The 20,347-nt window shown below is 47.5% G+C and overlaps 1 long non-coding RNA gene across 1 annotated transcript; it reads right to left on the bottom strand.

Moving 5' to 3' along the window:
• Positions 1 to 247: 247 nt before the first annotated feature.
• On the bottom strand, positions 248 to 19,676 carry LOC131402518 (uncharacterized). Its single transcript, XR_009218738.1, has 4 exons — positions 19,630 to 19,676; positions 12,693 to 12,810; positions 855 to 1,031; positions 248 to 308 (listed from the first exon to the last, which is right to left on the bottom strand). It is a non-coding gene; the product is annotated as an uncharacterized LOC131402518 (long non-coding RNA).
• Positions 19,677 to 20,347: the final 671 nt, after the last annotated feature.

Genomic DNA, 20,347 nt, shown 5'->3' with positions numbered 1-20,347 from the left:
GCCCCAGTTTCTTCTATGAGAGAAAAATAAACACTGCTCTTATCAGTTAATTTTGCACTATCAAAGATTCAAATTTCCACATCCCTCCTCCACTTCCCATTCCCTCTCCAACGGGTAGTACTTGCATTTTCAAAGATAGTACTTGCATTTTCAAAGAGGGCAATGCTTGACACAAGGGAACAGTACATCATGGAGAAGTGGTGTCTAAGAAGGGGAATTCTTCCAGGCACCTTTCGGGTGATCCATTCCAGTCACAAACACCGCTATTCCTGCATGTAGAGGTGTGTGTCACCTAAGCCTCCTGTAGGCTGGGAGGATTTCAGACTTACTTGATTTTCAGAATAAGCAGTTGATGACTCTAGCTAAATCTACTAGAAATGAGGTTGACTGATCTAGATCTCAGCCCAAAGGCATATGCATGCTGGTCACTCCCTCCACCCAGCCCTTACTTCTGTGTCCTCCCTTTGTCTTTGCACAGACACACATCGAGAGTCCGCTGTGTGCTCCCACTGTACAAATGTTCTGAAGTCTAACCTGCATTTTCTGCCCTCAAAGAGTCAGCAATAAGCAGCAGCAAAAAGTGTCACAAGACAGTAAATGACTAAGGACAAAACAACAAGTGTGTATAATAAGAGGTGCCCTAGGATTGCAGACAGGGCTAGACCCCAAAGGACTAGCATAATAGGAAAGGCCTCTTATATGAGGTAGGATAGGAGTATGTCTTAGAGATTTGAATAAGTGGAAAAGAACGGGTAGGCAAGATATAGTATCCAAATACGGCCATCTCAGTTCTTCCATTCCTTTACCACATGCAGCTCCTCTCTTCAGAGGAGGAGCCCATTTTCCATCCCCACCTTGTGACTGGCTTTAACCAACAGAATGAGATGGGAATGACATTTTGAGACTTCCAGTGGCACAGGCCTTAAAAGGACTAGTAGCTTCCACTTCTTCCCTCTTGGACCCCAGCTGCCATGTTGTGGGGAAGTCCAGGCTGGGCTACTGAATGATGAGAGTCCATGTGAAGAGAGGCCCTGGAAGATGAGAAGCCATCTTGGTCATTCTACATGAATAAGCCCAACTGACACTCCATGGAGAAGAAGTACCCAGCAAGTCTTGCCCAAATTCCTGACTCATGGAATTGTGAAAAATAATGAACCGTTGTTGTTTTAAGCCACTAAGTTTTAGGGTGGTTAGTTAAACAGCAATAGATAACTGATTCAATGGGGATAAAGGGGAGTACACGAGCATTGAGATGCTTTCCACGTGAAAGGATGGCGTAAATAAAATGAGAACGCATGCACATGGTATTTGGGGAGCCCTAAATTAAGCAAACCTATCTGGCTAGAGCGGACATTTCAGATTAGCAACTAGAAGAATACAGATTCATAAACTGGGCCCAGAGAACTTTAATGTGGGAAGGAGATCTTCAAGACTATTCATCAATGCCCTCTGTAGCAGATGCAGTCAGTGTCCTGTCCGGAGACCCTTGCCCTTATACTTCAGTGCGTACCAGCTCAATATCCAACCACCAGTACCTGCTTCTCATTGTCTGGGTGCTTTTTTTGGCCCCTGCAGCCCACTCTACCTATGCAACAGGCCAGAAGTGCTGGGGAAATAATGCCCATGAAGAGGAACCCTCAGCCAGTGACTAATGGGAACTGGGGTAGAAATACTCCAGCTCAGGTGGACTTACTCTAAGGCAGGTGTTCTACACAGTTCCCCAGAGTTTTCTCAGTAGAATCAAATCCCAGTTGCCCACAATGGTAACTTGCTTTATAATGCACTTTAATGGCCACCTCCCTTTCCCTGTCTCTCAACCCCACTCTTTTACTGGCGTTTCCTGAGATCACCTCCCAATAAACTGCTTGCTTTTGGGGAAACCCAAACTAAGATACTCTCATTTTACAGTTAAGAAAAATAAAACCAAGATGCAGATTTGGGGTGAGTGCTGTAACAAAGTGAACAAAAATACGCAGTTTTTCAAACACAATAGAAATTTATTTCTCCCCATTAAGAGAGGGTGAGAGGGTAGACTCTGCTCCAGGAAGTCATCTTGCAAACCCAGGTCATTGGAGGAGCTTTGTCATCCTCAATTTGTGGCCTCCATTAGCATCATTCCCAGACAGCAAGAAAGAACAGGAAGGTGCAAGGATGAGATGACAATTACACCCACCATTTCTGCTTGCAATCCATTGGTGAGAACTTAGTCACATGGGCTAAATGTAGCTGCAAGGGAGGCTGGGAAATGTAGTCCAGCTGGGCAGCCATGTGCCCAGCAAAAAGAGAATAAATTGGTGAGAAGTAGCATACAGGAGTCTCTGACACAGGAAGATTAGGTGATTGCCCAAGAGCTTGCAGCTAGTTAGTGGGCAACTAGAACTATAAGCCTTCTGCCTACCATTTTTTTTCTTTCTACCCCCACTGTGGCAAGTCTCAAATGTCACGCTTAAGAGTCTGATATTCTGGGGCCAGCCCGGTGGCAGAGTTGTTAAGTTCATGTGCTCCGCTTCAGCAGCCAGGGATTCACAGGCCCGGATCCCGGGTACAGACCTAGGCACCACTTATTGAGCCATGCTTTGGCAGGCGTCCCACATATAAAATGGAGGAAGATGGGCAGAGATGTTAGCTCAAGGCCAATCTTCCTCAGCAAAAAAAGGGGAGGATTGGCAACAGATGTTAGCTCAAGGCTAATCTTCCTCACCAAAAAAAAAAAAAAAAGCATCTGATAGTCTGCAGGATTCATCTCCCCTTATAAGAGAGCCAGCAAAGCAGAATAAGCCCTTGGAAACCCTCTCAAGTTCAGTCTACACGAGGGTGCTAGATTGGACTTTCTGGCCAAAGCAAATGGCATAGTCACTACTGCCCATGATCTTCCCCTTTAAGCAGAGCCAACCAGCCTCACTTGTAGCCCATGTTGCCCCTTGGTGAGTATTTTTTAAAACATAATAATGGCCCTCCTCCTCAAGGAACTTTACTGCCATACACCAGAACAGTGTCTTAAAAACCATACAAATCTACAATAACAGCAATGTGAAGGGTGCCCCTGGAGTCAGGTGAAGCTCGATCTGTCAGTACTAATCACAACTCCTGGCCAGGGGAGGGAGAGACAAGAACCATCAGACTGGCTGACATCCATGATGATCAGAGACATTTTACAGTCATCGTTGAAGAATCTGGACTTACTCTGTGGCTTGCAATTATCCACAGGCTAATAAGTGCTGAAGCTCTTTTTTTTTTTTTTTTTGAACCCCATATCAGGAATGGAGATGCTCACCTGGCATCAGCACCCAGCAAAGCTTATTTAAATATTGAAGTAGAGGAAAATGAGAGCAGACAGGTTTATCTAAGTGAATCCTGCTTATCTCTTATATGCTGACCCATATTTTTCAAATTCAGTTTTTGACTAGATTTGGGTTTAAGCTGGTCATATATGTAGAACTTGTCTTTTTTTTTTTGAAGAGCAATGGAAGCAAATGAATTGAAAGAATTTCTTCATTGGAAAAATTTGTTTAGTAGCTCTGCCCTGTTTTCCTCTCTCAAATTAAAAAAATAAAATCCTTTAACCTCGATAGAGATAGCACTGAGTTTTTAAATCATTATTCTGCCCCTTGGCCATTCTTCAACTTTTCCCAAGATAGAAGGTATATTTCTTTCATAATTAGGTTGGAAATAACCAGGGTATGTGTTGCTTAAGTTATTGAACATCACCTTTGTAGAGATTTGAACTCTACAAAGTAAGGTGGTACTCTAGATTTTTTCCCCAACAATTTTCTGTTATGCACAGCAAACCTCCCTCCAAACGCAGACCTCAGTCTCATTTAAGAGACCATGTTGAAAATATGTGTCTAATCACCAAGAGGCCCACCATTTATCAGGATAATCTTTCCAAACTCATCAACTTTAATGGTATCCAGACGGCTTTTCTGGAGAGGGCTCATCAGTAAAAAAAAAATCTCAAAATTTCAGTGTTCTGTGGCTTTACTTACATAGTCAAAAACATAATCAGAGTTCCCTGCCTTCTTGCTTAATAGTCATTTTCTGCCCATATACTACCTTGAAAAATAGTCAAACAAATGTAAAGAAGATAAATATCAAGCATAAAAGAACCACAGCCCAAGGAGATGGGTTGTGTGCATAAAAATGAGTAACATCAGAGCTGCAGATTAAGAAATGGAATATGTTGGTGTTTAAAATTAGAATGGTTCCCAAAAGAATTGATAATGTTCCATTTAAGAAAAGAAATGTTTCCAAATCAGCCCACTGAATAGAGAAGTCTGAATCAAAGTCAGAAATTAATAAAAAAGATGCAGACAGAGACCCCCCATCATAAAGAACAGAGACGATTTGTGTGCTTATAAAAGCCTGCAAGGCCCGGCGGTGTCCATAGTTCTAAGGGAAAAAAATATAATGAAATGCAAGAAGAAAATGTTAAAAACAGAAATGAATGTACCTGGTAGAAAAGCTATTGTCCTATTCTTGTGACACAATGACTTGTTTTCTGGAAAAGTAATTCTTCAATTGAGCCCAGGCAAGCACTGCATTCAGTGTAAAGTCGTATATTTAGACCTGAAGTCTGAAGGGTGTGCCTGTATTTAAAGCTCACTGCTACCCCAGGCTCATTAGAGTACAAGGACAAGGCTCTATCATATTACTGCTTCGACACTATTCAGAACTATGGGGTAGTTTACAGTGGCTTCAAGTACTTAGATTGTCAGCAGCGTAGGAAATAGAAAGTAGAATATTGAATAGGTGAGGTGTATACATCAGACATGAAGGAATGTATAGACAAAGATAAGAATCCTAGTGGAACAACCTACTATAGTGAAGTCCTGGCAGAACAATTCCAGGGTAAAAACAGACTTCTAGTAAATAGAGCTGCATTGCACAGGTTGCAAAAATTAGAGCAATCTGAGTCTCATTCAAGATCAAATGGTTCCTTTCTAGACTTTATATGAGGAACAGGGCTCTGCTATGGGTGGCGGAAAGATAAAGGAAGATAATCAGAGCCATGAAATCTTTAGTGCAGAGACAGGGACAGCAAAGGAAAAGTGTCTAAATTCAAGTCTGTTTTGACAACAGGATAGCATCCTTCTGCAAGTGCTTCCTTGCAAATTCGGGCCAACCCAAGGTTTAGGCTGACATACCTGTGCTTTGTGGGAAGCTGCCAGGAGGCTGGGGGGCACTGGCTGGTGGGGGAAGGTAGGAAGGAGGAAGTGTGGTCAGGAGAAGGAATGGGGAGAAGTCGCTTAAGGACTATATCCAGCCAAAATAATCCACCCCTGTTTTCTGGTGAGAATTTGTTTTTTATGTATTCATTTTTGGAATAAATAATATCTGCGTGTAGGGAGAACAGCGAAAGGGACAGAAGCAATACAGCAAAGAGCTGGTCTCCCTCTCACCTACCTACCCGGTTCCCCTTCCAGTAGCAATCACCAAGACCCTTCCTTACCTTGTAAATATTTCCATTACACAAGTCCAGTCACTCAATTTCAATCCGTGATATCAAAGAAAAAAAGCTCCCCACCCCATCCAGTCGCTCCCCAACACCCACGTCTTTCCCTCCCCTTCAGGTTGTTCTTCGCTCAGTCCCCCTCTCCAGCAAGTCTGTTCATCTCACGGTCTTTAATAGACGACCTGCCGACACTGTGATGACCCAGGCGTTTTTATTTTTTTTTTAAAGGGCAGGGTTATTACTTAATGATAATGACTTATTTTCACATTGTCGACTGCTGATGTTTAAAAGATAAGAAGACATTTGTCTGGGCGGACGCCTGAGGCCCTCGGACACCGGGAGACCCTGCCAAAACGTTTCCAAACTGAATAGTCACTGGGCTGCCAGATAATTCAGAAACTATTTGTATGAGGTGTTTATCAAATTATTAACCGCACAGATGTTGTTTGGCTGAAGAGCAGCTGAATCCCCTCTCTGGCAGCCACCGAGACAAAGGTCTCCGGGAATAATTGGAGATGTGCATGGAATATTAAATTAATTTACTGCTCTTAATTCTTATGCAAATTCTGACCTCCGGTGGCGCCTATCAATTACTCCGCTCGCAGAGAAAGCGAAGGCGACAGTTTCTTTTCTTCTCTTTGCTTTTTTTTTTTTAACGACTCAAAAAAGGAAATATTTGCAATAAGCAGGCGGTAGGAGCATCACGTAACTGGAATTATTTAATTGAATCGCCAAGTTTTCGGGGACGTCCGTAGAGGATAAAACCCCAGGACGCAGGGGAGAGGGCGGGAGGGGTGCGGAGGGCGGAGGAATTTGTTGGTTTGACTGCACACCTGTGGGCAGCGGGAAAACACAGCCAAGACCAGGGCCCCGTGCTGGCAAATGAAACGCTGGCCTGCAGGCGGCCGTGGGCCTTAGCGATGCTGCGAGGTCGGCGTTAGCGCCCGGCCGCGCCGCCGCCACCGACTCCCTGTAAGCGCTCCACGCTTCCGCACCCCCGGGTCAGGCTTGGACGCACCACTGCGCTGCTTGCCTCCCCCGCTGCCTGCAAGGTCTCCATCTGAGCTCTGGCTGCCTTTCATTTATCTTTTAAGGGTGTTAACCCGACTTTACAACGCCCGACCGGAAAAAAAATAAAGATTTTATTCTTTGTTTGAAAAACCAAAGCACAACGCTGCGCACCCATGTTCAAGTCCCACCGATAGCCCGGGTGGGCCGAAACGCGATGTGTCTCCCGCGTGGAGAAGTGACACCCACTCTTTTCTCTGAATTGAGCAAACGCCCGGCTTTGCGCTTGTGGCTTAAACTCCGTGCGGTTTCTGCGCCCCGGTGGTGGGTAAACTAGGGTCTCTGAGTCTTTCATCATCTTTTTAATAAGGAAAACCAAATCGGGCGCTTAATGTCATCAGCCCCGGCTCGACCTCGCCGGGACCTCGGCAGCCCGATGCTGTCGCCAGCGGCCCCCGGCGCAGTCACAACGTGCCGCCTTTCAGCTCCTCGCGGCCCCCACAAAAGCCAGACAACAATATCAATTAATCATGCAGCCGGCAAACAAGATTTATCCCGCGACAAACAGCCCCACCGAGAGCCGCTGAATTGGCGTGATTAGCATGTGAAAAGGCGAGCAAAACTCCGCGCTTCAACAGCTAAAGAGCGATTTGATGGGGCTGGGATGGGGAAATTACTTGATTAGCGTCCGTCGGAGGAGAGCACGGTTACAGCCCCTCGGCCCGGAATCCGACGGGGGAACAAAACTCGCTGGTAAATGCGGCGACATGGAGGGAGAGCGGGCCAGGGAGGGTAGCGCGGGGCCGCACTGCGGAGACGTGACCCCGGTGGAGGCGGGAATAGAGAGCCAAGGGGATGACCTGCTGGCCACGGCCAAAGCCCGAGGCCGCAGCCCACAGGCGCCGCGACAACTGGTTCTCACTGCTCTCACCTGGGGCTCCCAGGCCGGGACAGGGCGGACACAAGACTCCCCCACCCAGTGCTGGAGGTCGGACTTGAAGCGCTGCCCGGCTCTGGTCCGAAAGAGAGAGGGAGGCGTGTGTGGTGGAAGAGGCCCACCCGCGCCGGCCCTGGAGTCCCCTGCGGCCCAGCCTCTGCCAGCTCTGGGGCTCCGACCCCGTGTCAGTCGCGATGCCCGCGGTGCAGCCGTTCCACGTCTGCGCGTCTGCAGTTCCACTCGCGCGGACAGAGAAGATTGAAGCCGGGCAAGACGTGTGTTCCGGCTCCTCCGAATTTAATCACCCTGTTCTGACTCCTCGAAAACTTGTCGTGTTTGGGCTTGGCGTTTGACCAAAAAATGGTTCCGTGGCTGCACCCGTGGGGAGGACTTGGGGAATTGGGAGGGAGCGCCCTGAGCTGGGGGGGGCGGGGGCGGGCTGGAGGCTCGCAGAGGCACTCGGGGCAGGAGCAGTGTGCCGCTCGGGGTGCGGGCGCGAGAGCCTTAGGGTAGGGACCTGGATGGAGCAGGCCCTGGGGCTCTCCCTGGGCTTGGGTGGGCAACCCCGGCCTGCCTCGGATCAGGATACACAGGGCCAGAGCTGGCGGCTTGCGAGGCTGCTCTTCCCGGCCTCCTCCCAGACTCGGAGGGCCGCTCTGAAGGCCCGCCGCCCAACCCGGCCCAGGGTTTGGTTTGGGTATACTCGGGCCTCGTAGATGGCGCTGTTACTTGGGGGAGAGAAGAATGGGCAAAACGCTAAGGGACAGCGTGGCTCAGGGTCCGCAGGGCAAGGCCAAGTGGAGGGTGCAGGCACGCTCAGGCCTCCATCACCCCATCTTGGGCAGAGGCCCACGCCTTCCCCGCAAACCCCCCCCACCCCCGACACTGCTCCTGAGCTAAAGTCTGCGCCGACCCCAGAGAGAGAAATTCAGTTGCCCGCTCTCGGCCCGCCTGTAACCTCCCCTCTGGGCGCCTCCCCACACCCCCCTGCTCCCTGGCTCCTCCCAGTGCGGGGGAAGGGGAAAGGCTCCCACCCTGTCCCCAAAGGCTCAGATGAACTCCCTCCGGGTCTCAGGACCCACTAAAAGGGTCCTTCCAGTTCACGCTTCAAATCGAGTGCACAGGTGAGTCTCCGGTAGGCGGACCTCAATTTACCTGGGGGAGAGAATCTAATTCGGCCTTCGTGAAGTACGTTAACACAAATGTAATAAAGACTTCAACAGACAGGTTCGCCAAGGCCCCGCTCGTCTTCAGTTACCCTGCTCCTTGGCACAAATGAACCAAGCACCAAGGAGTCAAATCTTCTTTTATATCAAAGGGGGGGGGAGTGGATCGTCCCCATCGAGCTGAACAATTGCCACCCAGTTGAACAGGGTGTCAATTAACAAACCGCTGCTCGTGGCCGACTTCAAAAAGGTTAATACTTTCTGAAACCTCTCTGGTGGCGAGTGTGCAGCGAACAGGAGTTCGCCCCTCTCCTCCCTTTCTCCTTCGCCCTCTCCCTCTGGACTCCGCGCTGAAGCCGCAATGAGGCTCCCTCCTCTTCCTGTCCCCAGTCAGACTCCGCGAGCCACGGCCCGGGCTAGGCGCCCGTGCAGAGGTCAGAGAGGGGCGCCGCGGCCGCAGGCCTGCAGGGCGCACCGGTAAGCAGGGCGCGGCAGCAGCGGAACGCTCTAGCTGGGAACCCAAGACCCGCCAACTTGGAGAGCGCACACGCCGGCCGCAGAGCCCCAGACCCGCGGCAGTCTCCAAACGCGCAAGCCCCGCAGGCAGCGCGGCGGGACACACGGAAATCTGCGCCTTGCACACCCGCCCATCTTTCTCCGTGGGACACTAACGCGCCGTGTGGCCGGAAGCGCTTTCTCCCGGTGGCTGGGGCTGTGCATTTTAATTCCCAAGCCCAGTGGTTGAGTCATCTCTAAATTGGCGAGCGAAGGGGGCGGTGGCAGGAAACCGGGTAGCTGAATGCCTTTGCCTGCGGGGTGGCAGAGCCCTTCCCACCAATAGCGACGGCTCAGGGCTGGCTTTGTAGTTATTTTTACAGGTTCTGCCCGGTGCCCAACATATTGCCCTGAAAAGCAAGAGGCTGCTGCAATTTATTCCAATGGGCGGGTTTTAAGAAGCTGGCAATTTGAACCGGCTGGGTGTTATTTAGTGCAACATGAAATCAAATGATCCTATTTCTCAAATAACAGTGTCTGTGAGGAGACGTGAATCCTCTGAAAGGGTAATTGTCTGCTGATGGTGTTTTCTATTATACCCGATCTTGGCCTAAATGATGCGCGGCAGCAGGGCTGAGAGCGAGGGGTGAGATCAGTGCGCGAACTCGCGCTCTGGAGGCAGGAAAAGGCAGCCCCGCTCGCGTCTTGGCAAGTCGAATGAACAATGCCACCCAAAGCGCCACCAATTTGACGTCATTTTGCAAGTGTCTGACATCATTAGACATGAGTGATCTTGTGCATAAGAGAATAAAACTAACTCTCCTTTCGAAACGTTGGGAATCGTTAGAGATTGGAGACTGCCATCACCCTCACTGTATCCTGGCGTCGTTCAGTCAGACAACAGATCGACGATAATCTGGAAAATAAAACCTACCTGGGCTCCCCTCTTGCCCCCATGTTAATATTGAGAATGCCAAGTCCTTCTGTCCAAGGACACACTTCTGTCTAGGATCTTTCCAGTCCTGTTTCTGGAACCCAAATTCAATTTCTGGGAAAGATATTGTATCCACGAGGCGCCTATTAGTTACGCGGCATGTGGCACCTTTTGGAGGAAAAAGTTGGCCCTGAGCTTTTAAATTGTCCTCCGTGGGCCCAGCCACTGTTTTGGGTGGAAACCAGATATAGGAGTTCAGCTTGTGTCTGAGAGAAGCACCGACGAGGAGCAAATTTAAGAAATGAGCTTAAGAACAGGGACAAAAGTGGCAGGCCGCGACCTGCGCGTCTGGCCTCGGGGCGTGTCGGTACCCGCGGTTCGAGCGCCAGCGCGCACACTACTGATATCTGGGGCTACCTGTCTGCAGAATTATTCCCGGTTGCAGAGATGGTCGCAGGCAACAGCCTTGCCCATAAACCCTTTTTACTTATTACTCAGGCACCTTGAGGGGAGTGACCTCCTCTTCACACTAGCCTTCCGGCCTGGACAGAAGCGGGTTCGGCCATTCCGGAGAAAGTCACCTCCAGGACCACACCCAGACCAAGGACAAGACAAGGCTCTGAGCATTTCCTCCATCCCCACCACCCCTGCCCTTCAAACTTTTTTCCTAAGGGGGATTTTGTATGTTCCGAATATCCTGGAATTGTAGGCACAGCCTACACCTTCCGCTAACTTGCAGCATTTCAGGCTGATCCTCCAAGAACGAATTAGTAGCTTGTTTCTGCTCTGGCTTGGCAAGTTTATTTTTATATTCTCTTTGGATATTTTGAGATTATATATGTATTTTTTCCCATACTGTGATCTCTGTTTACAAGTCCATTTGGTTGTTCATGATCTTTCCCCCTTCCTTGGCGCTACTTCCCAATATCTAGAGAAGCCGAGGAAGAAATGGTAATTCCCGCATATCCGAGGAACCCGGCCTAGGATCTTCTATCCCTTTCTCAGAGGGAGGTTCAGCCACCGCACCTGGAGCCCAGGCACCGGACACCAGGCACGCCGTTCCTGGAGCTCTCTCGGACCTCTCTAGCTTAAGGAAAGCGGGTAGCCTGGGTTCAGTTCGCGGCGTCCCCCCCAGGATGTCATTGCTCGGCTGAGCAGCTGTTCTCCTGCCAGGCCCGGGGCACCGCTGGACACCGGGCCTCCGGAGCCCGGGTGTGGCCCTCTCATTGTCACCCTCCCGCTCTGCATCTGAACAGCCCGGGCTGCAGTTTCCTAGGGTCTTCCGGGGACATCCTCGCCTCTCCTTGCTGAAAGTTAAGCCCTTCGATGCGATCATGAAGTAAGAGGTGACCCTCCCTCTGGCCCGCAAGTGGCCTCTCAGGGACCCCTCCGAGGCTGCCGCCCCCCGCGCAGACCGGGAGCTCTGCTTTTCTGCGTTGCAGCAAAAGCATCCACCTGCCTCTTTGGGACAGAACTGCGCCAAGGCGGCGGGGTACAGTGTGAGGGCAGCCGGCCCCTTTACCCACGAGGACCAGTGCGGGGCGCCACCTCCAAACCCGCACTCACACCTCTCCCAGAGGAAGGGGTGGACACGCCGGAGCCTGTCCTCGGCCCCTTAAGGAAAAGAGAGTGACAGCAAGGAGTCCCCCTAGTAACCCCAAAGGGGCTTAGATCGGCTCCCCGCGCCTCCTCCCCCATCAATCAAGCTGGGCACCCCGGAGACTCTGCGCCTCGAGTGTCGTTAGCGTCTCTCCGCCGTCCCGAGGCTCCAGGCTCTTGCGAGGCTTCATACTCCCTCCCCCCGCCTGGCGTGCCTGCCCCTGGGTTGGCATGGACCCCCCCCCCCCCCCGGACACGGGACAGGGCTGGGGTCCGTGGGCTGGGGAAGAGAAGGGGCTTGGGGTGGCTCGACCCGGCCGCCACATCCCCGCCTGCAGGGAAACCCTCTCCAAGTGCAGGCGCGAGGGGTTGGGGGCTGGGAGGAGACCCAGCGGGGCCAGGGCTCCCCTCCTCCCAGGGGTCTCGGGTCCCTGGAACTCTCTAAGCCCCTGTGGCGCAGAGACAGAGGATTCAAGGGAGAGCTCTTCCTTCGCCCGGGGCTGTTTCCCGGGCCCTACACCCCTTTGCAGGGGGAGGAGCCGGCCTCGCCCAGCTCTTCGGCTCAGACCCAAGCTGCCCGGTGCCCATACCTCCCCGCTCTGCTCTCCAAGCCACGCTTTCCTCCAACCCCCACCCCCGCCGCCCTGCCCTTCCGGGACCCACTGACCCTGGGGGCGCGGAGCGGCCGCCCGCGGAGCCTGGCCGGGCGCCGCGCGGAGGAGGAGCCCGCAGCCCAGACCCGCAGCGCGGCGCAGTCGGCCCTCGGCGAGGGAGCGCAGAGCTCCCTCCCCCACGCCCTATAATTTAATCACACGAGACGTTAAATCATCAGGCCGCTCATTAATCATCACGCGAGTTATTGGGACTGAACGAGCCGCCGCGTGTTTTGACAGCCCAGACCCGTTGGCGGGGTCGGGGTGTGTCTGGTTTGGGGGTTGAAGAGGGTGTCGAACCACTCTTGGGAAACACTGCGAGCCCCGAGCGGGCTGAGGGGGTCTCTTGCCTGGGAAAAAGATTCGCCAAAGTGCAGGCTGGGCGTCTGAGTTTGGTCGAGGGTTTGTCAAAATCCCAAACGCATCCCTCCCGGGACCCTCTCCTTACTATTTGGATTTTGATCACGACGCTTAAGACAGCCTGCGGCGTATCCGTCAACAGCATCTTAATTTGCAGTTTTTCCGGAGGGCGAATTTGACCCGAACTTGTGCATCTTCATTACCTACTGCGGACGGTGTGAAATTAATGCGTTTGAAATACAGATGAAATCATATCACTGAAGTCATTTCAAAGGACAACTTTTCCCCCAACTCAAATGGGCTGTGTGGTCTTTTCCATACTATAGATACGAAGAAAGGAAAATAAAGGATTTTTTTTTCAATTAAATCCTTAATTTGAGGTTTTCTTTTTTAAAATAATACGTGTGTTTCACTTTAAAGTCGTTAGAAACTGGTTTTATTTTCTAGTTTTTTTCCTTTTCCTATTTCTATTAGATGGATTTTTCAAATGAATAAACAAATTAAATGAAAATTCATATGATTTGATTCCATACAATGGAAGAAGCAAGTGAAGTGCTGTAAAGAGTTGTCTTAGTGGCACAAGGAGGGTAATTAGTTCTCAGCATTTAGGATCTAACTCACCAGCAGAACAATGAACAAAAGAAAGAATATCTCCCCTCTGGTGGGGGTGGTGTAGATAGGAATCTGTTAACCAACTGTATTTTTTGTAAATATCCAGTATGAAATTAGTATCTGGAAGAAATGTAACTCCCAGATTAAGTCCTTTCCCTCTTTAGCATAAGCCAAGGCTAGTGTGTAGCAAGAGAAGGCCAGTTCCTGTTCTGGTAGGAAATGGCTGTGAATTTAGTTAAGCTGGCAAGTAGATTAAATCAAATTATTTCCCTTTTAAAAATATAACATAAAAACGAATGTCAACTCAAGACATGTTCAAATGCAGCTAAATTGCATTTTACCTTTTTGACTAGAAAGTGTGATCAATCTAGTAAGCAAATAAGTACATAAATCTTGACCCTGTGTTTATGTTTTATCACAGAATATGATCGATATTATTAAATGTGTCCAAGACCATTCTTGAGATATTTTCTCCCCTATTTATCTGTTGTCTGCATTTTTCTACCCTACTCACTAACACACAAAGAGATAGGTATCAAAAACTCAACATACACAAACACTGCTAGGTGAAATTCATAAATCCTACAGAAGCTAGTGAAGGGGGGAAAAAGCCATAATATGAGGTGAATTTTTTTTTTTAAATAAACCAATGGAAAAAAATATCTTGGCTAGCTTTATCTGTGCCTAAGTATGTTCTGCAGTTGCAGGGACATTTGTTGACCAGACTGAGAGATGACTTTCTATCCTAGCAGCTCTTTCTAGTTAAAGTGGCCATTGGTAACTGCCTGCTAAAAATCCTATGTGAAGACTCTGTTTTAAAACTGGATATTTTCAGGCAGGCCCGTGGCTTAGTGGTTAAGTGCACGCGCTCCGCTACTGGCGGCCCGGGGTTCGGATCCTGGGCGCGCACCAAGGCACCGCTTGTCCAGCCATGCTGAGGCGGCGCCCCACATACAGCAACTAGAAGGATGTGCAACTATGGCATACAACTATCTGCTGGGGCTTTGGGGGGAAAAAGGAGGAGGAGGATTGGCAATAGATGTTAGCTCAGAGCCAGTCTTCCTCAGCAAAATGAGGAGGATTAGCACGGATGTTAGCTCAGGGCTGATCATCCTCACACGCGCGCGCACGCACACACACACACACACACACAAAAACTGGATACTTTCGACATAACCTGCTCTATCCAGACAGCATGAATTGGTGAACTGGGCAGTTGTCTACTTCTCAAATGTAGAATGAGGATCAAGACCACATGAGATGCTTGTGAAAAAAATTAAACACACAATGTTTTGTTGAATGGAGCCACCAAAAATGAGAAAAATTAATTCCTTCCGTTCATTTGCTATTTTTCATCATGATACTGCTTTTGCAGACATCATGCATTTGACTCTCATGGGAACACCAGAGGTCTGATTCCAGGAGATTTTAACCTCTCTCGCTCTGCTTGGGGAAGTTACACAACTTGTTCACGACAGAGCAAAAGTGAGAACCCACATTTTCTGACTCCCAGTCCAGTGCTCTTTCCAAACATCTGTTTAAGATAGCTAACACACACACTTTGAATTTTTCTCTTTTGAAAGCCCTCCCTCCATCACTCAGTAAAGCTAAGTGCTAGAATATTCTGCTAGAATATTCTGAACCTCTTTCAGAGTGTAACAAATATGGAAAGTACTCTTGACTGGGGCTCAGCTCAGACCCTAGTTTTAGCTCTGACCACGGACCAGTTACTCTGTAACTTGAGTTGGGTTCCCCCAGAAGCTGACATTGAGACAAAGATTCAAGGGCAAGTAAATTTTTCAGCGGTTGCTCTCAAGAAGCAACATAGAGGGAGCAGGGAAGAGAAACAAGGAAGGGAAGAGCAATAAACTGAGTTATCAGGCAAGTTACCATTGTTTGCAGCTGCAGCTTAATCCTGCCAGAGGAGCTCTGAGAGGCAAGGGAATTGTAGTACCCAACTCTTGTCAGTCATTGCTTGGCTGTTAATTTCCCGTGGCTGGAGACCTGTCCCACAAGAGGCAGCAGAGGGCCGGCCCGTGGCTTAGTGGTTGAGTGCGCACACGCTGCTGCTGGCGGCCCGGGTTCAGATCCCGGGTGCGCACCCACGCACTGCTTGTCTGGCCACGCTGAGGCCACGTCCCACATACAGCAACTAGAAGGATGTGCAGCTATGACATACAACTATCTACTGGGGCTTTGGGGGAAAAAAATAAAATAAATAAATAAATAAAAATTAAAAAAAAAAAAAAAAGAGGCAGCAGACTCTGGCCATCAGTGAAAGCCCTGAGGCAGAGTTGCAGGTGCTGGCAGTTGGATGGTGAGCCAGTGAGCATGGAAGTAGCGAGAGCCATTATATTTTCAAAAAATGTCCACAACTAAATTTCCCAGCCCATACGTTCTACAGTGTGGCTTGCCACTCTCCAATCAAGAGGTGGACTCTATTTCTCCACTCTCTTGAATCTGAGTGAGCCAATGACTGCTTTGACTAATAGAACACAGTGGAAGTGACACTGTACTGGCTCCAGGCATAGGCTCTAACTGGCCTAGCAGCCTCCATTTCCTGTTCCTTGGCATGCTGGCTCCCTCTCAGAACCCAACCACCTGCTGAGAGAACTGCCAACCAGCAGAGAGGGATCAGGTGGGCATGCTGGCCAACAGCCCCAGCTGAACTCCAAAGCCGATGGCCAGCATCAACCACCAGCCACGGAAGTAAGCCATCTTGGACATCCAGCCTAATTGAGCCTTCCGAAGACATCTGACTGTAACAATATAAGAGACCCCGTCATGGTTAGTTTTATGTGTCAGCTTGGCTAGGCTATAGTACTCAGTTATTTAATCGAACACTAATCTAGATGTTGCTGGGAAAGTATTTTGTAGATGTAGGTAACATCTAAAGTCAGTTGACTTGAAGTAAGGAGATTATCCTCAATGAAGTGGGTGGGCCTCATCCAATCAATGAAGGCCTTTAAGAGCAAAAACTGAGGTTTCCTGGAGAAGAAGAAATTCTGCCTCAAGATTGCTGCATCAACTCCTGCTGAAGTTTCCAGCCAATTTTTTTAAAAAAAGAAAGATGGAAAGAAAAAAACCCATATATATATAATATATTTGTGTCTATATGTAGTTCTATTTCTCGGGAGAACCCTGACTGATACAGACCCAAAGCAAGAACCACCCAGCCGTGCCCAGTCAACCCATAGAACGACAAAAGGTAATAAAAATCATTTATTGTGCAACAACAGATAACCAGAACAGAATACAACATTGATATATCCTGCTTTTCAGGGCCTCAGGTTCATCATCTCTACAGTGAATATCTTTTCTAGATTTACCTTTTAGGTCTTTTTCAACTTTCTTGTACTCAGAATCCCAAGACTCATTAATGAAATGGAATATTTTGCTGTCATTAAATTGATAATACATGTTTTACTAATACTGAAACAAGCAAAATATGAAATAATTAATAAAAAATGAAATAAGATAATATGGACCAATTACTAAACTATAAAAATTGGAGGACTTGGAGAGGTTATAGAGTTAATTAAATAGTTGGTAGGTTAAGGTGAAAGAGGCTTTATATCTGCTTTCTCTATAAGGTTGCTTAAATAAACCTTAAAATATTTCTGTGGTTTTATTATGAGGGAGATTTTATCTGACGCTTTTATAAAACACAATGACGCTGACCTTGTCTACAGGCTTTCCACAGAACAAGAGGTAATCATTTTCTTCAATGACGTAGCCAAAATATTCTGGAGATGTAGTTGACTATCTTATTGGAAATGACATGATGTCCAATTATTCTCCTACTCTTGGAATGCCCAGGTACATTCTCTGAGATTTGAGAGGTCATGGGTAATCTTGTATTTCTGTTTCACGCCCATAGCAGATAATATTTTCTCTTTTTGTCTTTTTTTTTTTTTGAGGAAGATTGGCCCTGCACTAACATCTGTTGCCAATCTTCCTCTTTTTCTTTCTTTCTTTTTTTTTCTCCCTAAAGCCCCAGTACATAGTTGTATATCATAGTTGTAGAGTTGTAGCTCTTCTATGTGGGACCTGTCTCAGCACGGCTTGATGAGTGGTGAGTAGGCCCGTGCCCAGGATCTGAACCGGCAAACCCCAGGCTGCTGAAGCTGAATGCGTGAACTTAACTGCTACCACCCAGCAGGCCCCTCTTTTTGTCCTTTTATTACCCAAAGATAATGATGTCATAATTTCCAACATGTCCATTGGAAATATACTCATAAAGAGAAATTCAGCTTTGAAATAGTCAAGGAAGCTTAAGAAAGGTAAGCGATTTAGAGAATGTTGGAGAAGGAATCTCACGGGGTGTTGAAAATGGAGACATGATAGAGAACTTTGCCTTCACGCTCTAGGATATCTTAGTTTCTCTATACACCTTTCAATATCCAGTTGGGCTGAGGCTCTTTCTTCATTTCATATCGTCAGTTATAGACCACTGAATTATTTCATCTCCTCTACTTTTTACTTAAAATTCATTCCATTGATTTACAGTTCCTGCTCAGTGATGTAGGGAGCTGGAAAGACTGTTGTTCCCAATCTTGCAACAATAAAAGCCAGAAAATCAGCAAGTACTCTACAGTAGTTCCTCCTTATCCATGGTTTCAGTTACCCTCAGTCAACCTCAGTCTGAAAATATTAAATGGAAGATTCCAGAAATAAACAATTCATAAATTTTAAATTTCCCACCATACTGAGTAGCGTGATGAAGCCTCATGTTGTCCTGCTCTGTCCTGCTCTGGACGTGACTCATCCTCTTGTCCAGAGTATCCATACCATATATGCTACCCACCAGTTAGTCATTTGTTAGCTCTCAGGGTTATCAGATCGACTGTTGCAGTACTGCAGTGCTTGTGTTCACGCAACCCTTATTTTACTTACTAATGGCCCCAAAGCGCAAGACTAGTGATGCTGGCAATTTGAATATGCCAAAAAGAAGCTGTCAAGTGCTTCCTTTAAGTGAAAAGGTGAGAGTTCTCAACTTAGTAAGGAAAGAAAAAAAGTCATATGCTGAGGTTGCTAAGATCTACGGTAACTTTTATTACAATATATTGTTATAATTTTTCTATTTTATTATTAGTTATCATTAATCTCTTTCTGTGCCTAATTTATAAATTAAGCTTTATTATAGGTATGTATGTATAGGAAAAAACATAATATATATATAGGGTTTGGTACTATCCATGGTTTCAGGCATCCAATGGGGATCTTAGAACATGTCCCCCACAGATAAGGGGAGACAACTGTGTAATCAGCAAGTAAAAAAGTCATTTTCATGAACATATTGGAGTTGCTAATGTCACAAGGCAACAAACTGGCCCAAGACTTAGGCTCAGGGTTGCTCATGCCAATCTCATCCATCTTCCAGTTTCTGAGTGCGTCCACCTAGTTGTTCAACCCAAATCATGCAGGGGCAGTTGAACAGTTTCCTTTTGAGCAAGGTAGTAGATTACCATAGCACTGTAATAAATCTTAAAGTCAGTCTTCTCCAACTGTCTTGTTTTTTTAGAGTTGTTTTATCTATTCTAGGTCCTTTGCATTTCCATATGAATTTTAGAATTAGCTTGCCAATTTCTACAAAAAAGCCTGCTTGGATTCTGATTGGGATTCCATTGAATCTATAGATCCGTCTGGGAGAACCGACATCTTAACAATGTTGAGTTCCTGAGCCATATTTCTCTCCATTTATTTAGATCTTTAGTTTCCTTCAGCAATATTCACAGTTTTCAGTGTACAGAACTTTCACATCTTCTGTCAGATTTATCCCTAAGTATTTTATATTTTTTAATGCTATTATAAACAGAATTTTTAAAACTTTGATTTCCTATTGTTTGTTGCTGGTATAGAGAAATACAATCAATTTTTTATATTGATCTTTTATCCTACAACCTTAATAAGCTCACTTATTAGTTCTTAGCAAGGCGATAGAAACCAGAGGTCAGACACAGCCTGGTCTCCCTGCTCCCCTTTAGCCAGCTGAGAGGACATTTGTTATCTAGAGGACCATGAATTGGTTTCTATTTCTCCATCTGCTGTGGGACCTTGAACAAGAGAATCAAGCTCTCAGAGCCTCACGATCATAATGCTTACCTTGCCACACTATATCAGGACTGACGGGATCGGGTATTTTAAAGGCCTACCCAGGGCAAACACTCAGTACATGTCACTGCCCTTTGCCTTATATTCTAAGCTCCTTATGGAAACTTCTTTTGTGCCCCCAAATGCTAAACACCCTTTAGGCCCAGAGTAAGTGCTCAAAAAGGCCTTATTTGTTGAACTATCATGGAGTACTCAATTAAGGAGCCAAAGTCTATGTTCTTAGCTAACGTATATGCTGTTTCTAAAGATAGCAGATTCTGTCAGAGTCCATTTCTCCTTGGTCCAACCCTGGAAGTTACCTTCACGGTTTCTGTTCAGCCAAGGGCAGCCTGCTTCTCTCTGCCTGAGGATGTTCTGTGGTCCTAGGGTGCACTGGGAAGAGAGCATGGAAGATGAAAACCACTAGGGAGTTAAGACTCCAGGAGCAACTCTCCACTAATGAGTGATGGGACTACGTAGATAATAAAAACCCTACCTTCTCATCCCTCAATTCTGTTCTAGTCTACATCGGCCCTTCGAGGTCCCCGTTGAATTGAGCCACAGTTGCACACAGTGGTAACCTGCTGCTCAAGATGCCTTATATGTGCTTCCTCCCTTCCCTGTCTCTCATCCCCTCTTTCTCAACCACTTCCTGGGATCACCTCCTAAATAAACTAATTGTGCCCAGAAATCTTATCTTGAGGTCTGCCTTTGGGAATCAAACCAAGGCAGGTCAAAATGATCAAGCTAGTTAGTAGCAGATCTATAGGTAGAACCCAGGTCTTCTGACTCTAGACTATGTCCTTTAGTCTCACTGGATACGGGAGTAATACACGTGAAGCCATGATGACACGATGTTGAGTAGTATAAACCTGGACACTAACAGTGCAGTACTGAGTTGTCTCCTAAGAATGGTGTTATGAAGGACAGATCTGACTGTCTGGTTCTAAGCAGCAATATAAACAGCTAATGATTGAAGGAGGGGCTCAGGTGCAGGTCACTGAAGCCAAGAAGGGATAATTTCTCTAAAATAATGGA

Source organism: Diceros bicornis, unplaced genomic scaffold (assembly GCF_020826845.1).
Source record: "Diceros bicornis minor isolate mBicDic1 unplaced genomic scaffold, mDicBic1.mat.cur scaffold_122_ctg1, whole genome shotgun sequence".
NCBI lineage: Eukaryota > Metazoa > Chordata > Mammalia > Perissodactyla > Rhinocerotidae > Diceros > Diceros bicornis.
The sequence above is the reverse complement of the archived record's forward strand: the minus strand, read 5'-3'. Positions and strand labels throughout refer to the sequence as shown.